At 35.2% G+C, this 18,954-nt stretch overlaps 1 protein-coding gene across 4 annotated transcripts in view; it reads left to right on the top strand.

The window, feature by feature from the left end:
• Positions 1 to 18,954, top strand: part of EXOC6 (exocyst complex component 6) — a 252,592-nt gene that overhangs the window by 58,145 nt on the left and 175,493 nt on the right. The window lies entirely within an intron of this gene.

The raw sequence follows: 18,954 nt of genomic DNA, 5'->3' as shown, positions 1-18,954 counted from the left end.
TGGATAAATGTACTATAAATTACAATGAGTCATGTGAAGTTTTGCTTTCTACCTTTATTCTTTTTTCGTGCAATTTGCCCATCAGAATCTAGTCTAATAAAGCAATTTGTAGCCATTTATTTGTGGATCCTTGTCCTTTATAAGTAAAATCAAAGATTGATGATATTGTTGAAGGACAAATAGACAGCTGAGCAGTAATGAAAAACTACTGATTAGCTTCCATGTGAACATTGCTTATAATGAAAGGTTAAGTGTGTATAGTGGGACCACAGTGAAAGCAGTGTAGGTAGTTTAAAATGTTTTAAAGATGAACAATTTTAAAGTAACATAAAAAAGTCAGAATAAATGATAATATTCTATATTTGGAATAGGGAAATAATGATTTCCTCTTAATTTATTAATAATTGCTTAATTATCATAGTACATAATGTACAAATGTATACTCAAAGATTTGTGTATGTCCTGCTTTGTAGTGCTAAGCATTGAATTTTATTGGCCTTTACCAATTCGTACTAGTTAATAGTTACTTTTTTCCTCCTTAATATGTCATAAATTATCCTGAAAGTATTTTATTTATATATATATGTACATATGTGTGTGTGTATGTATTCTTTTGTTTTCTACCAAAGTTGTACATTCTCATATTTTAAAGACCTAGATAATATAGTTCTTTGTATTTGTTGCAGAAAAACAGGCATCATCTTTCCTTCTTGCCATTCTCCATTCCTTCTTGCTAAAGGCAAAAGCTTTTACCTCTTTTAAGGCATAATTTTTGTGTTTACATTTATGTCTTTATTTTCTTTTTTTAAGATTTTATTTATTTATTTGACAGAGAGAGAAATCACAAGTAGGCAGTGAGGCAGGCAGAGAGAGGGAGGGAAGCAGGTTCCCTGCTGAGCAGAGATCCTCATGTGGGGCTTGATCCCAGGACCCCGAGATCATGACCTGAGCCAAAGGCAGAAGCTTAACCCACTGAGCCACCCAGGTGCCCCCATTTATGCCTTTAAATAACTAACTTTGTTGTTGTTGTTACAGTTGAACTTTATTTTTTTTAATTAACATGTAATGTATTATGTTTCAGGGGTACAGGTCTGTGATTCATCAGTCTTACACAATTCACAGGGTTCACCATAGCACATACTGTCCCCAGTGTCCATCACCTAGCCTCCCAACCTTCCCACCCCCCTCCATTCAAGCAACCCTCAGTTTGTTTTCTGAGATTAAGAGTCTCTTACGGTTTGTCTCCCTCTCTGGTTTCCTATTGTTTCACTTTTCCTTTCCTTCCCTGTTGGTCCTCTGTGTTCTCAAATTCCTCATATCAGTGAGATCGTATGATAATTGTCTTTTTCTGATTGACTTATTTCGCTCAGCATAGTACCGTCTGGTTCCATCCACCTCATTACAAATGGCAAGATTTCAGTTTTTTGATGGCTGCATAGTATTCTATCATACACACACACACACACACACACACACACACACATCTTCTTTGTCCATTCATCTGTTGATGGACATCTAGGCTCTTTCCATAGTTTGGCTATTGTGGACATTGCTGCTATAAACATTTTGGTGCACGTGCCCCTTCGGATCACTGTATTTGTATCTTTAGGGTAAGTACCCAGTAGTGCAATTTCTGGGTCATAGGGTAGCTCTATTTTTAACTTTTTGAGGAAGCTGCATACTGTTTTCCAGAGTGACTACACCAGCTTGCATTCCCACCAACAATGTAAAAGGGTTCCCATTTCTCAGCATCCTTGACAGCATCTGTTTCCAGACTTGTTAATTTTAGCCATTCTAATTGGTGTGAGGTGGTATCTCATTGAGGTTTTGATTTGTATTTCCCTGATGCCAGGTAATGCTGAGCACTTTTTCATATGTCTGTTGGCCATTTGGATGTTTTTGCAGAAATGTCTGTTCATGTCTTCTGCCCATTTCTTTCTTTCTTTTTTGTTTTTTTTTTTTTAAGATTTTACTTATTTATTTGACAGAGTTCACAAGTAGGCAGAAAGGCAGAGAGAGAGAGGAGGAAGCAGGCTCCCTGCTGAGCAGAGAGCCCGATGCGGGGCTCGATCCCAGGACCCTGGGATCATGACCCAAGCCGAAAGCAGAGGCCTTAACCCACTGAGCCACCCAGGCGCCCCTTCTGCCCATTTCTTGATTGGATTATTTGTTCTTTGGGTATTGAATTTGATAAGTTTTTATAGATTTTGGAGACCAGCTCTTTATCTGATATGTCATTTGCAAATATCTTCTCCCATTCTGTCAGTTGCCTTTTGATTTTGTTGACTGTTTCTTTTGCTGTGTAAAAGCTTTGATCTGATGAAGTCCCAATAGTTCATTTTTGCCCTTGCTTCCCTTGTCTTTGGTGCTGTTTCTGGGAAGAAGTTGCTGTGGCTGAGGTCGAAGAGATTGCTGCCTATGTTCTCCTCAAGGATTTTGATGAACTCCTGTCTCACATTTAGGTCTTCTATCCATCTTGAGCCTCTTTTTGTGTATGGTGTAAGGAAATGGTCCATTTATTCTTATGCATGTGGCTGTCCAGTTTTCCCAACACCATTTGTTGAAGGGACTGCCTTTTTTTCATTGGATATTCTTTCCTGCTTTGTTGAAGATTAGTTGACCATAGAGTTGAGGGTCTATTTCTGGGCTGTTTTGTTCCATTGATCTATGTGTGTGTTTTTTGCTAGTATCTTACTGTCTTGATGATTACAGCTTCATAATAGAGCTTGAAGTCCGGAATTGTGATACCACCAGCTTTGGTTTTCTTTTTCAACATTCCTCTGGCTATTTTGGGTGTTTCCACACAAATTTTAGGATTATTTGTTCCATTTCTTTGAAAAAAGTTGATGGTATTTTGATATGTATTGCATTAAATATGTAGATTGCTCTAGGCAGCATAGACGTTTTCATAATATTTGTTTTTCCAATCCATGAACATGAAACTTTTTCCATTTCTTTGTGTCTTCTTCAATTTCTTTCATGAGTATTCTGTAGTTTTCTGAATACAGATTCTTTGTCTCTTTGGTTAGATTTATTCCTAGATATATTATGGTTTTGGGTGCAATTGTAAATGGTATCTGCTTCTTAGTTTCTCTTTCTTCTGTCTTGTTGTTGATATATAGAACTGTAACTATTTCTGTGCATTGATTTTATATACTGACACTTTACTGGATACCTGTATGAGTTCTAGCAGTTTTGGGGTGGAGTCTTTTGGGTTTTCAACATAAAGTGTCATATCATCTGCAAAGAGTGAGAGCTTCACTTCTTTGCAGATTTGGATGCCTTTTATTTCTTTTTGTTGTCTGATTGCTAGGAATTCCAGTACTATGTTGAATAGCAGTGGTGATAGTGGACATCCCTGCCATGTTCCTGACCCTAGGGGAAAAGCTCTCAATTTTTCCCCATGGAGAATGGTATTTGCTGTGGGTTTTTCACAGAAGGCTTTTAGGATATTGAGGTTTGTTCAGAATGGTTTGATAACTATCTAACTGAATTCCTGGGACCAGACAGAATTTAGGATTCCTACTCCTCTGCCATCTTACTCCTCCTCCTAAATAACTAACTTTTAATATTTCTTCACTATTTTCCAGTTTGGACTATTATATATTTTTTCCAATAATATAATCTATTGTTTATATTCAGATTTCCCCACTTATCCCCCAGATATCTTCATTTCCTTCTTGAAACATTGGTAAATATGTACTTTTTTGTCCCTTTAATCTAGCACAGTCTTCCTGCTTCTGGTTTTCATGAGAGGGTCCAGGTCAGCTGTCTTGTCGATGAGGACAGTTTGGATTTATTTAATTATTTTCTCATGATTAGATTCAGATAAACTGTTTTTGGTATGAGTATTACATAAGTGATATTGTGTACCCCTCAGTGTATAAAATCAGAAGGCATATACTGTTAAATTGTCTCTAGGTTAAGCTAAATTTGATCATTTGGTTAAGAGGTTGTCTAAATCAAAGAAGTATCTTTTCCTCTTAGCAGTTAGGAAGTAATCTGTGGGGTGATATTTTGAGTCCTATTTCCTTAACAACTTTTCTCTCATTGGTTTTAGGATTCTTGCTTTAGATTTTACATTTCTTTTTAAGTAATCTCCATACCCAATGTGGGGCTCGATCTCATAACCCCAATATCTAGAGTCACATGCTTCTCTGACTGAGCTAGCCAGGTGCCCCTCTTGCTTTAATCGGTTATTATATTGGGGTTACAAAATGGTGATGTTTATAATTCTGTCATTCCTTTGACATTTATTAGGCGTCTTTATTAATATAAAGAAGAGCTTTTTTTAAAGGAAGAGCTCTTCCTTTATATTTTCCCTTTTCTTTTTATCTTCCTTTTCTGATTATCACTATAGACTCCATGGATTTTTTCTTTAAGTGGGTTATAATAATATAAAATGTATAATACATAATAATAAATACAATGTTGTTTTCATTATTCTTTTTGGTGCTCAAATTGTACCACATTTGGCTAGGGGAATTCCCTCAAGCCAATTTCTGTGTCTTCATTTATCTCTGAGTGCTTTCTTGGTTAACACACAATATTAGTTCCACACTCACAGTGTACTTTTCTTGTCCTAGACCTAGAAATAGCCATTTTCCAAGGTACCCTAGTTCCTTTTAGTAATGGTATTTAGAAACAGACCTGCTTGCTAGGTGGGCTTATTAATAACTCCTGCCCCAGACACATACCTCTCTCAGGCTCTCTAGTTGTCTATGCAATTGAGAAGTTTGAAGCCATTCTGATTTCTCTTAATTTGTGACCTACCTTTTTTCTCTTTTAGAATCTTCCCTTGTGTGGTCTGTAGTTTCCTGATGGTGTGCTTTGATATGGGCCTGTTTACTTCCATTGTACTGGGTACTTGGTGAACCTGTCTGGAATTTAATCTGGAAACTGTTCTTTGATCTGATCAATGTCTTTAAGATCTAGGAAATTTTCTTGAATTATTTATTTCTGTTTTCTTAATTCCAGGACAGATAGTGATGTTTAACCTTCTAGATTGGCCCTCTGATTTTCTTTTCTTTTTAAACATTTTTTATTTCTTTGACTTCTTGCTCTGCTTCTAGGATATTTCTTTATTTTTATCTTCCAAAAAGTAATGCTGATTTTATTTCCTTTCTGCTCTCCAATTTTTAATTTCTAAGAAATTTTTGATCACTAAATATTTCTTTTCCTTCGTTTTCTTTCTTTCTTTCTTTCTTTTTTTTAAGGTAAGCTGTTCTTGATTTACTGTTAACAGTATTTTGTCTTAACTTCTTTGAGATTTTAGATGTATGTATTTACATATCTCCTTGCATATAGTTTGTTTCCACTAAGTTTTTTTCCCCTCAGTTTTTGTTTGTTTGTTTGTTTTGTTTTTTGTTGGTTTTTTTTTTTTTTTTTTTTTTGGTTTTAATCTCTAACTTTGTTGGTAGGGGTGTTTCTCAGATGTCAGGCGATTCCTTGGTTGACTCCTCAAATTTAAGTGTAGTGGACATAAGGCACTGATTGGAAGCTCTAGGTATGTGCGTAGAACTTGTTGATTGTAAATTTCACTGTGAGGTTATCTAGCTGGGCTGTTTAGTTGGTGAGCCTTTAGTGTTAATATCTGGACTTATTTCTTCTGGGGCTGCCTCAGATTCCCTAGAGGAGACTTTTCCTCTGTCCTGTTTGGAGGGTAAAGATCTGACTGCCAGCATTCTGGGATCTGAGTTGGGGAAGAGAGCATTTAGTATATTTAGCTATACTAATCCTTTTGTTTTCTGATCAGTAATATTGCCTTCAACCTTGGGTGGTCTCCTCACTCTATTCAGAGATTATCTGTTGTAGTATCTTTAGTATTTTGCCAAAATGGGAAATGATTGTTGCTCAGATGACTGGAGTGGAGTTTGCTGCTTAAATAGATTATCAAGCAATATTCCTTACTTTAGCCCTTTATTCACTCCCAGTTCTGTAAGTAGTGGGATTCCTACCAATTCTTGACATTTTGAATATTCTAGAAAATAAATAAGTTTATCTTTGGTTTCTCAACTATTGGCTTAGAATTCAGTTTTCTCAGATGTGATGAGGTTTTTTTGTTTTTTGTTTTTTGTTTTTTTTTAACCCACATGTCTGGTCAGCTTTCAACATTCTAAAATTTTACCGTTCTCTCTTTTCCTTTTCTCTTCACTGTGTAGACTTAAACCTTTAAAGAAAAATCTCCTGTTATTTTATTGTTTCAAGGAGTCAAGATTAAAAAGCATGTATTCAGGCTGCCATCACACTAAATGTTTAGGACCCCACTTTGGTGCTCTGCTATATTTTTGTTCAGCTAAATATTCATATGGGATAATAAAATAGAGGGCATGAGCAGATGTTATTCCTGGTTATCATTAGAGGTTGCAAATGAGCAACCTGCAGAGTCAAACTTGCCCACAACTATGTTTGGTTTGACTTGTAAAATGTAAAAAAAAAAAAAAAAAAAAAGTGTTTTTTGTTAGTTGATAATCACTTCATATTTGTTAAAATATCTGGATTTATTTATTTATTTTTTTTAAAAGATTTTATTTCTTTATTTGACAGAGAGAGATCAGAAGCAGGCAGAGAGGCAGGCAGAGAGAGAGAGAAGGAAGCAGGCTCCCGGCCGAGCAGAGAGCCTGATGCGGGGCTCGATCCCAGGACCCTGGGATCATGACCTGAGCCGAAGGCAGCGGCTTAACCCACTGAGCCACCCAGGCGCCCCAAAATATCTGGATTTATATTCTGCTGACTCCCAAATTGGAATCTCAAATCTCAAGCTTGGTTTTGACATCTCTGATTCATGTTGAATCTTTTCACTTGGATATTCCACTACTATCTTAAGTTCAGCAAGTCTGAAACAGGCTTAAAATCTTTGCTTATTCTTGGACTGAGTCCTTTTTTATGAAATGTGCTGCAAAATATTTACTCTGTGGTACAGTTTTTTATTTTTAAGTTATTTGCTTAGCAACTATTTAGACCCAAATACACAAATCATAAGTCTGTAGCTCCATGAATTTTTAAAAAGTGAATACACTTTTATAACCACCAAGATCAAGATTTGAACATTATTTGTATCCCAAAAGCTTTTCTCATCCATTCTCTTCTGGTCATTACTACCCAAACAAGATGGAGAACATTTCCATCACCCTTTTATGCCCCTTCTCAATCCATTCTTCTTTCCCTCCACAGATAACTATATTCTGATTTCTATCACATGTTCTCAGAATTGATGTAAATGGAATAATAGAATGTATTTATTTTTCTTGTCTTGTATCTCTCACTTCAAATGTTTTAAGATTCATCTATGTTATTGCAAATACCAATTATTTGTTTCTTTGCATTGCTGTGTAGTATTAAGTTCTAAGAAGTTTTTTATCTGTTTACCAGTTGGTGGGTATTTGGATTATTTTCATTTTGGGCGTATAATGAATAGGGCTGTCATAAAATTAGTGGACAAGCCTTTCTGTAGGCAGATGTTTATGTATCTCTTTAATATATGTATAGGAGTAGACTTGCTGGGTTATATTGTAAATGTAGGCTACCTTTTATAAGGAGCCATTAAATAGTTTCCCAAAATGGTTATACCATTTTATACTCTCATTGGCAATGAGAATTTTAGATATTGCACATCCTTGCCAACATACTATATTGTCTGTCTGCTCTAGTTGAACCATTTTGGTACATATAAAATGGTTGTTCCAATTTGCATTTCTCTGGTGACTGACGTTGACTGCCTTTTCATTTGCTATTTTATCATTTGTGCATTTTCTTTTATAAAATGACTGCTCAATAATTTTAGATTTAGAGACACGTTGAGCAGAAAGTGCAGAGTTCCCATATACCTTCCTCTCAACACAGTTTCTTGCATGAGTGTAGTACATTTCTTACAATTCATGAATCAATACTGACTTGTTGTTAACTCCAGAGTTTACAATAGGGTTCACTCTTTTGTATTATACTGTATAGAGGGTTTTGACAAATGCATAATGTCATATCTACCATGACAGCATCATACAGTATAGTTTTCTGAAAAATCTCTCGTGCTTCATCTCTTTCTTCATCCCTTCATTTCTTCATCTCATCCTTCATCCCTTCCCACAACCACTGCCAGTCTATGACCTTTTTACTGTTTCTATAATTCTGCCTTTTTCAGAATGTTCTGTAGTTGGGATCATACAGTATATGTCATACTCAGACTAGCTTTGTTCACTTAACAATATGCATTTAAGGTTCCTCCATGTCTTTTTGTGGCTTGATAGGTCATTTCTTTTTATGGATAAATAATATTGCATTTTATGGTTGTACCACAGTTTATTTATCCGTTCACCTGTTGAAGGACATCTTGGTTGGTCTGACTTCTGGCAGTTATGAATAATGCAGCTATAAACATTTGTGTGCAGGTTTTTGTGTGGAATAACTTTTTAATTCATTTAGATAAGTACCTAGTGATACAGTTGCTAGATTATACAGAAAGACTATATTTAGCTTTTTAAAAAAGATTTTATTTATTTATTTATCAGAGAGAATAGCACAAGCAGGGGGAGTGGAAGGCAGAGGAAGATGCAGGCTCCCTCATGAACAAGGAGCCCAATGCAGGACTTGATCCCAGAACCTAGGGATCATGACCTGAGGTGAAGGCAGACCCTTAACCAACTGAGCCACCCAGGTGTCCCTGGAGGGACTATGTTTAGCTTTATAAGAAGCAGGCAAATTATCTTTCAAAGTGGCTTTACTATTTTGCACTGTCAGCAATAATAATGAATGAAAGTTCTGTTGCTCCACACCCTCACCAGGATTTGGTATTGTCAGCATTTTGGATTTTAGCCATTCTAATAGATGTAGGTAATATCTCATTTTAATTTGTAGTTCGCTATTGGCATGTGATGTTGAGCATTTTTTCATATGCTTATTTGCTATCTGTATATCTTCTTTGGTGAGTTATCTCTTCAGATCTTTTATATGCTTTTAAATTTGGTGGGTGGTGGTCTTACTGCTGACTTTTAAGTATTTTTTGTATAGTTTATATATTATTTATCAGATATATGTTTTGAAAATATCTTCTTCCATTCTGTGGCTAGTCTTTTTATTCTCTTATCAGTATCTTTTTAGAACAGAAGATTATTAATTTTAATGAAGTCCAGCTTACTAGGTTTTTTCCATAGATCATGTTTTGGTGGTGTTTCTGAAAACTCATTGCCAAACCCAGGGTCACTTAGATTTTCTCCAATCTTAATTTCTAGAGTTTTGTGTTTTACATTTATGTCTGTGATCTATTATGAATTAATTTTTGTGAAACCATTCATGAACATGGAATATCTCTGCATTTATTTAGATTTTCCTTGATTTCTTTCATCAGTTTTCTGGTTTTCTTCATATAGATCTTGTATGTATGTGGTTAGATTTACACATAATTCATTTATTGGTGATAAAGTAAGGTCTTTAATTTCAAATCCCAGTTGTTCCTTGCTGGTTTACCAAAGGGCAATTGACTTCGGTATGTTAACCTGGTACTCTTCAACCTTGATATAATCAGTTACTATTCTGGGAATTTTTTTGTAGATTCTTTGAGATTTTCTACATAGACAATCATGTCATCTGCAGACAAGCCTTTTCTTTCTTTCTTCCCAGGATGATTACCTGTTATTTCTTTTTCTTGTCTTACTGGGTTAGCAATGAATATCAGTATTATGGTTAAATTGGAGTGATGAGGAGGAACATCCTTGCCTGTTTCTGATCTCATGGGGAATAACGTTGTGTTTTTCACCATTAAGTTTGATATTAGTTTTGTACTTTTATTCTTTTAAATTTGTTAAGATGTGTTTTATAACTCAGAATATGGTCTATATTGGTGAATGTTCTATGTGAACTTGAAGAGAATACGTATTCTGTTGTTGGATGAACTATTCTCTAAGTGTCAGTTAAATCCAGTTGATTGATCATGTTTTGGTGGTGTTTCTGTGCTCTTCAGTTCAACAGTATTTTCTTTTTTTTTAAGATTTTATTTATTTATTTGACAGAGATCACAAGTAGGCAGAGAGGCAGTCAGAGAGGAGGAAGCAGGCTCCCTGATGAGCAGAGAGCCCAATGCGGGGCTCAATCCCAGGACCTGATATCATGACTTGGGCCGAAGGCAGAGGCTTAACCCACAGAGTCACCCAGGCGCCCCTGTTAGAGGAGTTTTAAGTCTTCAACTATGTTAGTGAATTTGTCTGTTTTCCTTGCTTTTATATCAATTTTTGCCTCACATATTTTGACACTCTGTTATTAGTCATATACACTTTAAGGATTGTTATATCTTTTTAGAGATAAATAATTTTATCATTATGTAATGCTTTTCTTTATCTCTCATAACTTTCCTTGCTCTGAAGTCTGCTTTATCTGAAATTAATATAGCTACTCCACCTTTCTTTTGATTAGTGTTAGCATAGTATATCCATCCCTTAACTTTTATTATCTCTGTGTTTTTATGTTTAAAATTTTCCTTTTATACAATAAATATATTGTTGGGTCTTGTATGTGTTCTCCACCCAGAATCATACAACTTCCATAAGAAAATGTAGAAAGATATTTTCACATTATCTGGGGTAAGCAAAGATGTTTTTAGAAGGATCACAAAAAGCTGCTATACAGAATTGGAAATTGGACTTCAAATAAAAAATTTTATTCATCAAAATACACCTTAAAGATGGGGTGCCTGGGTGGCTCAGTGGGTTAAAGCCTCTGTATTCAGCCCAGGTCATGATCCCAGGGTCCTGGGATTGAGCCCCTCATCGGGCTTTCTGCTTAGTGGGGAGCCTGTTTCCTCCTCTCTGTCTGCCTGCCTCTCTGCCTGCTTGTGATCTCTGTCTGCCATATAAATAAATAAAATCTTTTAAAAAATATATACCTTAAAGAAAATTGATAGGCAAGCCACAGACTAGGAGAAAGCATTTGCAAGATTTTTTTTTGGACAGGACTCATAACCACAATATATAAAGAGCTTTTATAAATTAATTAAAAGGAAAAAAATAAAAATTAGGAACTTACAGTTTCTGGACTCACATGTAAAGAGCTTTGAAGGAAGAAATCACTCCTGTCTTTAAAACAAGAAGAGAACTAATCAAAATAAAAAAAACTTTTTTTAAAAAAAGATTCCATTTGTCAGAGAGAAAGAGAGAGCACAGCAGATGGAGCAGCAGGCAGAGGGAGAAGCAATCTCCCTCCTGAGAAAGGAGCAGGGACTTGATGCCAGGGCCTGGGATCATGACCTGAGCCACAGGCAGATGCTTAACCGACTGAGCGTAACCCAGGTGTCCCTAAAAAACCTTTTTTTTAGATCCATTGGAGAAACGAGGTCATAGGGCAGTCTACTGCCCCCGGAATTGGAGAGACGGGCAAATAGAGACTATCACAGTTTACTGAGAGCAGAAGCCACTGCTAAACCTTGGTTGGAACACTTAAAGGTGATTGAGCATACTGGCTGCAGAAATAAAATATTTCTAGGGGTCCAGGAAGTCCACCACTCTCATGAATTTTAGCTTCAGGAGTCCTACTGGACTTTCAGAGTAAGGATCGTAGCAAAATACTAACAGAGAAAAAAGTAACCAGTTTGAAATAAGCCCAGAGTGCTGTATTCTTAGCAAGGCTAGCTGGCAAAATTTTGATATGAATCTCATTACTTTAAGAGATGCTGAGCTATTAAGACTTTATTTCTTCTTGAGTCAGTTTTCATATCTTATGTTTTATCAAGGACTTTGACTACTTTATCTGAGTTGTTGAATTTTTTGACATCCTTTTAATGTCTGTAGGATCTGTAGTAATGTTCTTCTTTGTCACTCCCAATATTAGTAATTTGTGGTTTTATTCCCTTGAGTTATATGATAGGAGGCTTACAATTTTATGGATATTTTCAACGATCTAATATTTGAGTTTGTTTATTCTTTGATTTCTATTTTTATTTTTATTATTTCCATTGTTACATATGTAGTTTAATTTGTTCTTTTCTGTTTTCATAAAGTGGAAATTTAGGACAGTGATTTTATGCCTCTCTTTTTTTATTTTCAATCATTTATTATAATGATTTGAACAGCAATATGCTGTAAAATAAGTGATTTTAATCTGAAATGACTATAATTTCGCGGCACCTGGGTGCCTCAGTGGGTTAAAGCCTCTGCCTTCGGCTCAGGTCATGATCCCAGGGTCCTGGGATCAAGCCCTGCATGGGGCTCTCTGCTCAGCAGGGAGCCTGCTTCTCTTCCTCTCTCTCTGCCTGCTTCTCTGCCTACTTGTGATCTCTGTCTGTCAAATAAATAAATAAAATCTATAAAAAAAATAAAATGACTATAATTTCACCCCAAAATGACTGTAATTTCCTAGACATCAGTGTATCAATGTAAAGAACAAACACAAACAAATGCTGTAATGAAACTCAACTTATATGGGAACATTTTCTCTAGTATAGGAAAATCAGTATGTTTTTAAAAGTTCTAAGATGTACTCAAATACTACATATATCATGATTGAATCTAAAATGACAAAAATAATATAAATTTTTTAAGCTTTTAAAAAATTTATTAATTTATTTAAGTAATCCCTACCCCCAACATGGGGCTTGAATTTATAACCCCGAGACCAGCAGTCACATGCTGTTCCAGCAGAGCCAGCCATATGCCTTTCTTCTTTATTACAAACATTTAAAGTTATATGTTTTCCTCTGAGAACTACTTTAGGTGCAGTTTTGAAATGTTTTTATCATCTTTTAGTTTATAGTATTTTCTTAAAAACAAAAACAAAAAATATTTTCTTTTTTTTTCCAAAGATTTTATTTCTTTATTTGAGAGAAAGAAAGAGTGCAAGAATGGGGAGAGGAGCAGAGAGAGGGACAAGCAGACTCTGCACTGAACTCAGAGCCTGATGTGGGGCTCAGGCCCTTTCCCTGAGATCATGACCTGAGCCAAAATCAAGAGTCAGATGCTTAACTAACTGAGCTACCCAGGCTCTCCTTATTTTCCTTTTTTTAAACTTTTGGTTTAGTGTATTTAATTTTAAATATTTGGGGGACTTTTAGGATGTATTAGGATCTTTATTATTAATTTCTAGTTTGATACTCTTGGGTGAGTGAACATACTTTGTATGATTTCAAACCTTTGACATTTATTGAGAATTGTTTAGTGACCCAGCACATCATCTATCTTGGTGACTATTTCATTTGTACTTGAAGAGACTGTGTATTTTGCAGTGGTGGCTTTAGTGTTCTAGAAATACCTGTTAGGTCATGTTAGTGTTAGAGCAGTTCAGATATTCTTTTTCCTTCGTGGTTTTTTTGACCCATTCTATCAGGGTTAAGAGAGAGCTGTTAAGTATTTATCTTAACAGATTTATCTACTTTCCTGTTCTTTAAATTTTCTTTTATATATTTCAAAGCTCTGTTACTAGATGCATTCATATTTATTATTATTTTATGTCCTTACTAACTTTGTGTCATATGAAATGTCTTTCTGTATCTTTGGTAATATTCTGTGTCCTGAATTCAACTTTGCCTGGTGTTGATGTAGTCATTAGTTATTCCAGTATGCTTATACTAGATGTTTCAAGGTCTACCTTTGACATCCTTTTCCTTTTAACCCTACTCTTTATGTTTAAAGTGTTTTTCTTATGAACAGCTTATAGTTGGGTCTTACTTTTTTTCATCCAGTGGGCAATCTCTATTCTACTTTGCAAATGGCATTTTAGACCTTTTTTTTTTAACTTTTAAAAAGATTTATTTACTTATTTTAGAGAGAGAAAGTGGGGAAGGGGCAAAGAGAGAAAGGGAGAGAGAAAAATCACAAGTAGACTCCCTACTGAGCACAGAGCCCATGTGGGGCTCAATCCCATGAATCTCAGATCATGATCTGAGCTGAAACCAGGAGCCAGATGCCCAACCAACTGAGTTACCCAGGCACCCCTAGAGCATTTATATTTATGTAATTATTATTATGGTTGACTTTTCAATTAATTATCTTCTATTTGTTTGATGTATTTCTTTCTTTCCTTCCTTTTCATTCGTATATATATACTAAAACAAAACATATATATATATATATATATATATATATATATATATATAAATATTTATATCTAACTCTGTTCCTATACTAGGTTATACATCTTTGTTTAACCTTTTAGAGCACGATATGCATGCTTAACTCCCCACAGCTGACTTTCAGATAATGTTATTATACTTCATCAACAATTTAAGAAACTTAGAACAGTTGTACTTATTCCCATCCTGTTTGTTGTTTTTGTTTTAATGTAATTTACTTGTAACACACACACATAATTAAAACAAATTCTTTAGTACTTACTCACATAATCTTTCTGTTAGGCTTTTTTCCTTTTTGCAGATCCAGGTTTCTAAGTGACATAATTGCCTTTAACATGATAAATTTTGTTTAGTATTTATTATAGTACACATCTGCCTGCTAAAGAAAATTTTCTTGCTTCTGGTGAAATATTTCTTCACTATTATTTTCTCTCTTTCCTTTCTTTTGGGAATTCCAGTTACATGTATGTTAGATCATTTAACGTTGTCTGTAATTTCTAAGAACTCCTTTTCTCTCTTTTCTTTTTTTGTTTCATGTTGGCTAATTTTTTGGACCTATCTTAAACTTTACCGAACCTGTTTCTTTTGATCTCAGACACTGTTCCTCCTATCCTTATTCTTTGTATATTTGTGTGTGTTTTAGTTTGCAAAATGTCTGTTCAAGTTGCCTTGAACATAGATAATGAACATAGAACAATGATTCATAGATCATTCTTTCTTCTGCATCTAGTCTGCTCTTAAGCCCATTGAATGAATTCTTTATTCTGCTATTTAGTCTTACTTTCAGTTTTTTCATTTGATTCTTTGTTGTAATTTGTTTTTCCACTAAAATTTCCTATCACTTCATGCATATTAACTTTTCTTTCTTCCTAGAGCCTGTAACATTTATAATATAGTATAATAATAAAGTTTTCATTTGTTAATTCCAAGATCTAGGCCAGTGTATATATGCTCCCATTGACTTTTTCTTTTACTTTTTGATCACATTTTTCTGCTTATTTAAGTATCTTGTAATTTTTTCTTACATGCAGGGTACTGTGTTTAGAATAGTAGAGACTGAGGTAACCACTTCTATGATAGTTCAAACCTTAGTGAATTGGAAATGCTCAAGGGAAGGCAAATCAAGTAAGATCAGTGACATTATTTGTTCTGTTTTAAAGATTTTATTTATTTATTTATATGATAGAGAGAAACAGCATCAGAAGGGGGAGGATCAGAGGGAGAAGCAGGCTCCTTGGTGAGCCAGGAGCCGGATGCAGGACTAGATCCCAGAACTCTGGGATCATGACCTGAACTGAAGGCAGTAGCTTAACTAACTGAGCCACCCACATGCTCCTTGTCACTAATTATTTGTATCCTGTGGGTCAGAGAACCATCAGAGTATTCACATGTTTTCCATTTAGGGGTGACACAATTTTTTTGGAAATGTCTCATATTTCTAAAGGCAGACATCTTGGTAGAGGTTTTGATATAGGGGGAAATCTAGTCTTATTTATAAAAAAGAAAAAATCAGAGACTTATAATTATGAGAACATTATCACATTTTTACAGTTGACTTATGAGTAAGGTATTAATCTGTTCTAGAATAATTTTAGTTAAAGATAGTTTCCATGGTATGTTTTGAAATAAGATATGAGCATACAGACCTAGAAATGTAGATATATGACTGGATGTAACTGGGACCAAATTGAGGTCATTATTATATGGTAGTATCAGATGATGCTTTTTATTTGTCCCTTTATAGTTTTGTATTTTTCCAGTGTTTATGGATTACTGTTAAAATTTTTTAAAAACAGCATCAGGGGCACCTTGGTGGCTCATTCATTAAGTGTCTGCCTTCGGCTCAGATCATGTTTTCAGGGTCCTGGAGTAGAGCCCCATGTCAGGTTCCCTGCTCAGCAGGAAGCCTGCCTCTCCCTCTTCCACTCCCCCTGCTTGTGTTCCCTCTCTCGCTGTGTCTTTGTCTGTCAAATAAATAAAATAAAATCTTTAGAAAAAATAAAAAATAGCATCATATACCAAAAGAGAATGGCAGTCTCTTGTGGAAATTTTGCTTGCATTTAGGAATATAAAGCTTAGGGGATTTGTGGCTAAATTTTAGAAGTATTCAGGGTCTGGTCTCTGGTTTCTGGTCTCTGCCCAAGAATATAGCCTTGCTGTGTGTGTTAGCTTGGGTTTCCCAGAAAGCAAAGCCTGAGGTATAACCTTATATTTTACTACTTTTTTTGGAGTATAAGCCTAAGGAAGCTGAGAAGCAGAGTTGAATGAAAGGGAAATGAGTTAGTGAACTTGGGAGAGCAAGGTTGAGTTACTGAGTTAGCTAGTGATGCTTAATGTTGATCAATTTCAAAGAACTTCTGGGAGTTCTGTGTATTATTGTACATTCAGCACATTTCATCCAGGAGGAGGAAAGGGGAATTTATCTTTGGTCTCCCTTTCTCATTAGTTAAGGATTCAGCCCACTGGCATTAACTGCTTACATTTCTGTGTTGTGCTGTGAAGGCTTCATAGTTGAGTGACACTGGAAGCCTGGGATGGGAGGTGAGAGGTATAGAAGCATGAAGGAAGGCACAGTTGTGTTACGAAGCCGTTTGATTGTGTCTGGTGTTGCAAAAACTTCTAGTAATACTTTCATTTAACCTCTATCACTTACAACTTCAAATACATTATAGGCATTACCATGAATTTTCAGAAAGCTTTACTTATGTATACTTTTGCTTACTTTTACCTACGTATACTTTTGAAGTATACATAATTCACACCAAATCAGGAAATAAAGCAGGATCCAATAGTATACTTTAACTATTGACTGACCTATTATATATAAAATGTTATTTTACTAAGAAAAGATATTATTTATCATTTTACTTCATTTAAATTTATAATATCTTGGTTATTATAAAAATGATTGTGATGACATCTGCCTTACCCATGTTATCACCTAAATATGTTCATTTCTGACCAAATATATATTTTATTTGTTTATAAAAATTCTAATGATTTTAAGTAACCATGATAAAATTTAGTCATCTAATTTTTAAAATAGTGGTAGATTTTAAAGATTTTAAGATTTTAAGACAGATTTTAGATTTTAAGACAGTGTGCAAAATATACCCTATCTTTGGGAATATAAGGTAGAGAATCAGTAAATATCTTTAAATAGCTTTTGAGTTTACAGTCTTTCAAATTACCTGGGTATTATTTTTTTTTTGTTCTCTAGATCATGTCTTTTCTCATTTTTAATATCCAAATCAATGGGAAAGTATAAAACATAATTTGATTAATTTTTTTAAAATTTTTTATTTTTTATAAACATATATTTTTATCCCCAGGGGTACAGGTCTGTGAATCGCCAGGTTTACACACTTCACAGCACTCACCAAAGCACATATCCTCCCCAATGTCCATAACCCCACTCCCCTTCTCCCAACGCCCCTCCCCCCAGTAACCCTCAGAATAATTTGATTAATTTAAAAATTCCTCTATCTACTTTCAGTGGATTTTGGTAGTGAATATTATTGTAGGAAATTGACAGTTATGGTTTTTCTACCAATTAATTATAGTGTCTTGGCCAAATGTATACTCTTTGTGTTTGAGTTTTTCATCTGTAGAGTATTAATAGTAATATCTGCCATACACATCTACCTCATAGAAATGTAGAGAAAATCAAACTATGTATAGGAAAGTACATGTCAATTTCTCTAGGGCATAGGATGTATTTTACTAATTACTGCAATCCATCATGTCATTCAGTATGTATTTATTTTCAATAAATCACTTTGGTTTTTCACTTGGTTTTTAGGATACTTAATATTATTTTTAAGTGCTTTAAATACTGTAAAATTTTCAAGAAAATGTCCTTAAAACATCTTTTACTTCAATTTGAATTGAATCTTTACTGTTTTTTTTTTTTTTTTAAGATTTTTATTTATTTATTTATTTATTTGACAGTTCACAAGTAGGTAGAGAGGCAGACAGAGAGAGAGAGGAGGAAGCAGGCTCCCTGCTGAGCAGAGAGCCTGATGCGGGACTGGATCCCAGGACCCTGAGATCATGACCTGAGCCGAAGGTAGAGGCTTTAACCCGCTGAGCCACCCAGGCGCCCCTGAATCTTTACTTTTTTTTTTTAAATTTTTTATTTTTTATAAACATATATTTTTATCCCCAGGGGTACAGGTCTGTGAATCACCAGGTTTACACACTTCACGGCACTCATCAAAGCACATACCCTCCCCAATGTCCATAATCCCACCCCCTTCTCCAAACCCCCCTCCCCCCAGCAACCCTCAGTTTGTTTTGTGAGATTAAGAGTCACTTATGGTTTGTCTCCCTCCCAATTCCATCTTGTTTCATTGATTCTTCTTCTACCCACTTAAGCCCCCATGTTGCATCACCACTTCCTCATATCAGGGAGGTCATATGATAATTGTCTTTCTCTGCTTGACTTATTTCGCTAAGCATGATACGCTCTAGTTCCATCCATGTTGTCGCAAATGGCAAGATTTCATTTCTTTTGATGGCTGCATAGTATTCCATTGTGCATATATACCACATCTTCTTGATCCATTCATCTATTGATGGACATCTAGGTTCTTTCCATAGTTTGTCTATTGTGGACATTGCTGCTATAAACATTTGGGTGCACGTGCCCCTTTGGATCACTACGTTTGTATCTTTAGGGTAAATACCCAGTAGTGCAATTGCTGGGTCATAGGGCAGTTCTATTTTCAACATTTTGAGGAACCTCCATGCTGTTTTCCAGAGTGGCTGCACCAGCTTGCATTCCCACCAACAGTGAAGGAGGGCTCCCCTTTCTCCGCATCCTCGCCAGCATCTGTCATTTCCTGACTTGTTGATTTTAGCCATTCTGACTGGTGTGAGGTGATATCTCATTGTGCCGAGTGATA

This window comes from Mustela putorius, unplaced genomic scaffold, assembly GCF_011764305.1.
Source record: "Mustela putorius furo isolate JIRA1106 unplaced genomic scaffold, ASM1176430v1.1 tig00003909_pilon_pilon_pilon, whole genome shotgun sequence".
Classification (NCBI taxonomy): domain Eukaryota; kingdom Metazoa; phylum Chordata; class Mammalia; order Carnivora; family Mustelidae; genus Mustela; species Mustela putorius.
Note: the sequence above shows the minus strand (reverse complement) of the source record. Positions and strands in the feature narration are given on the sequence as shown.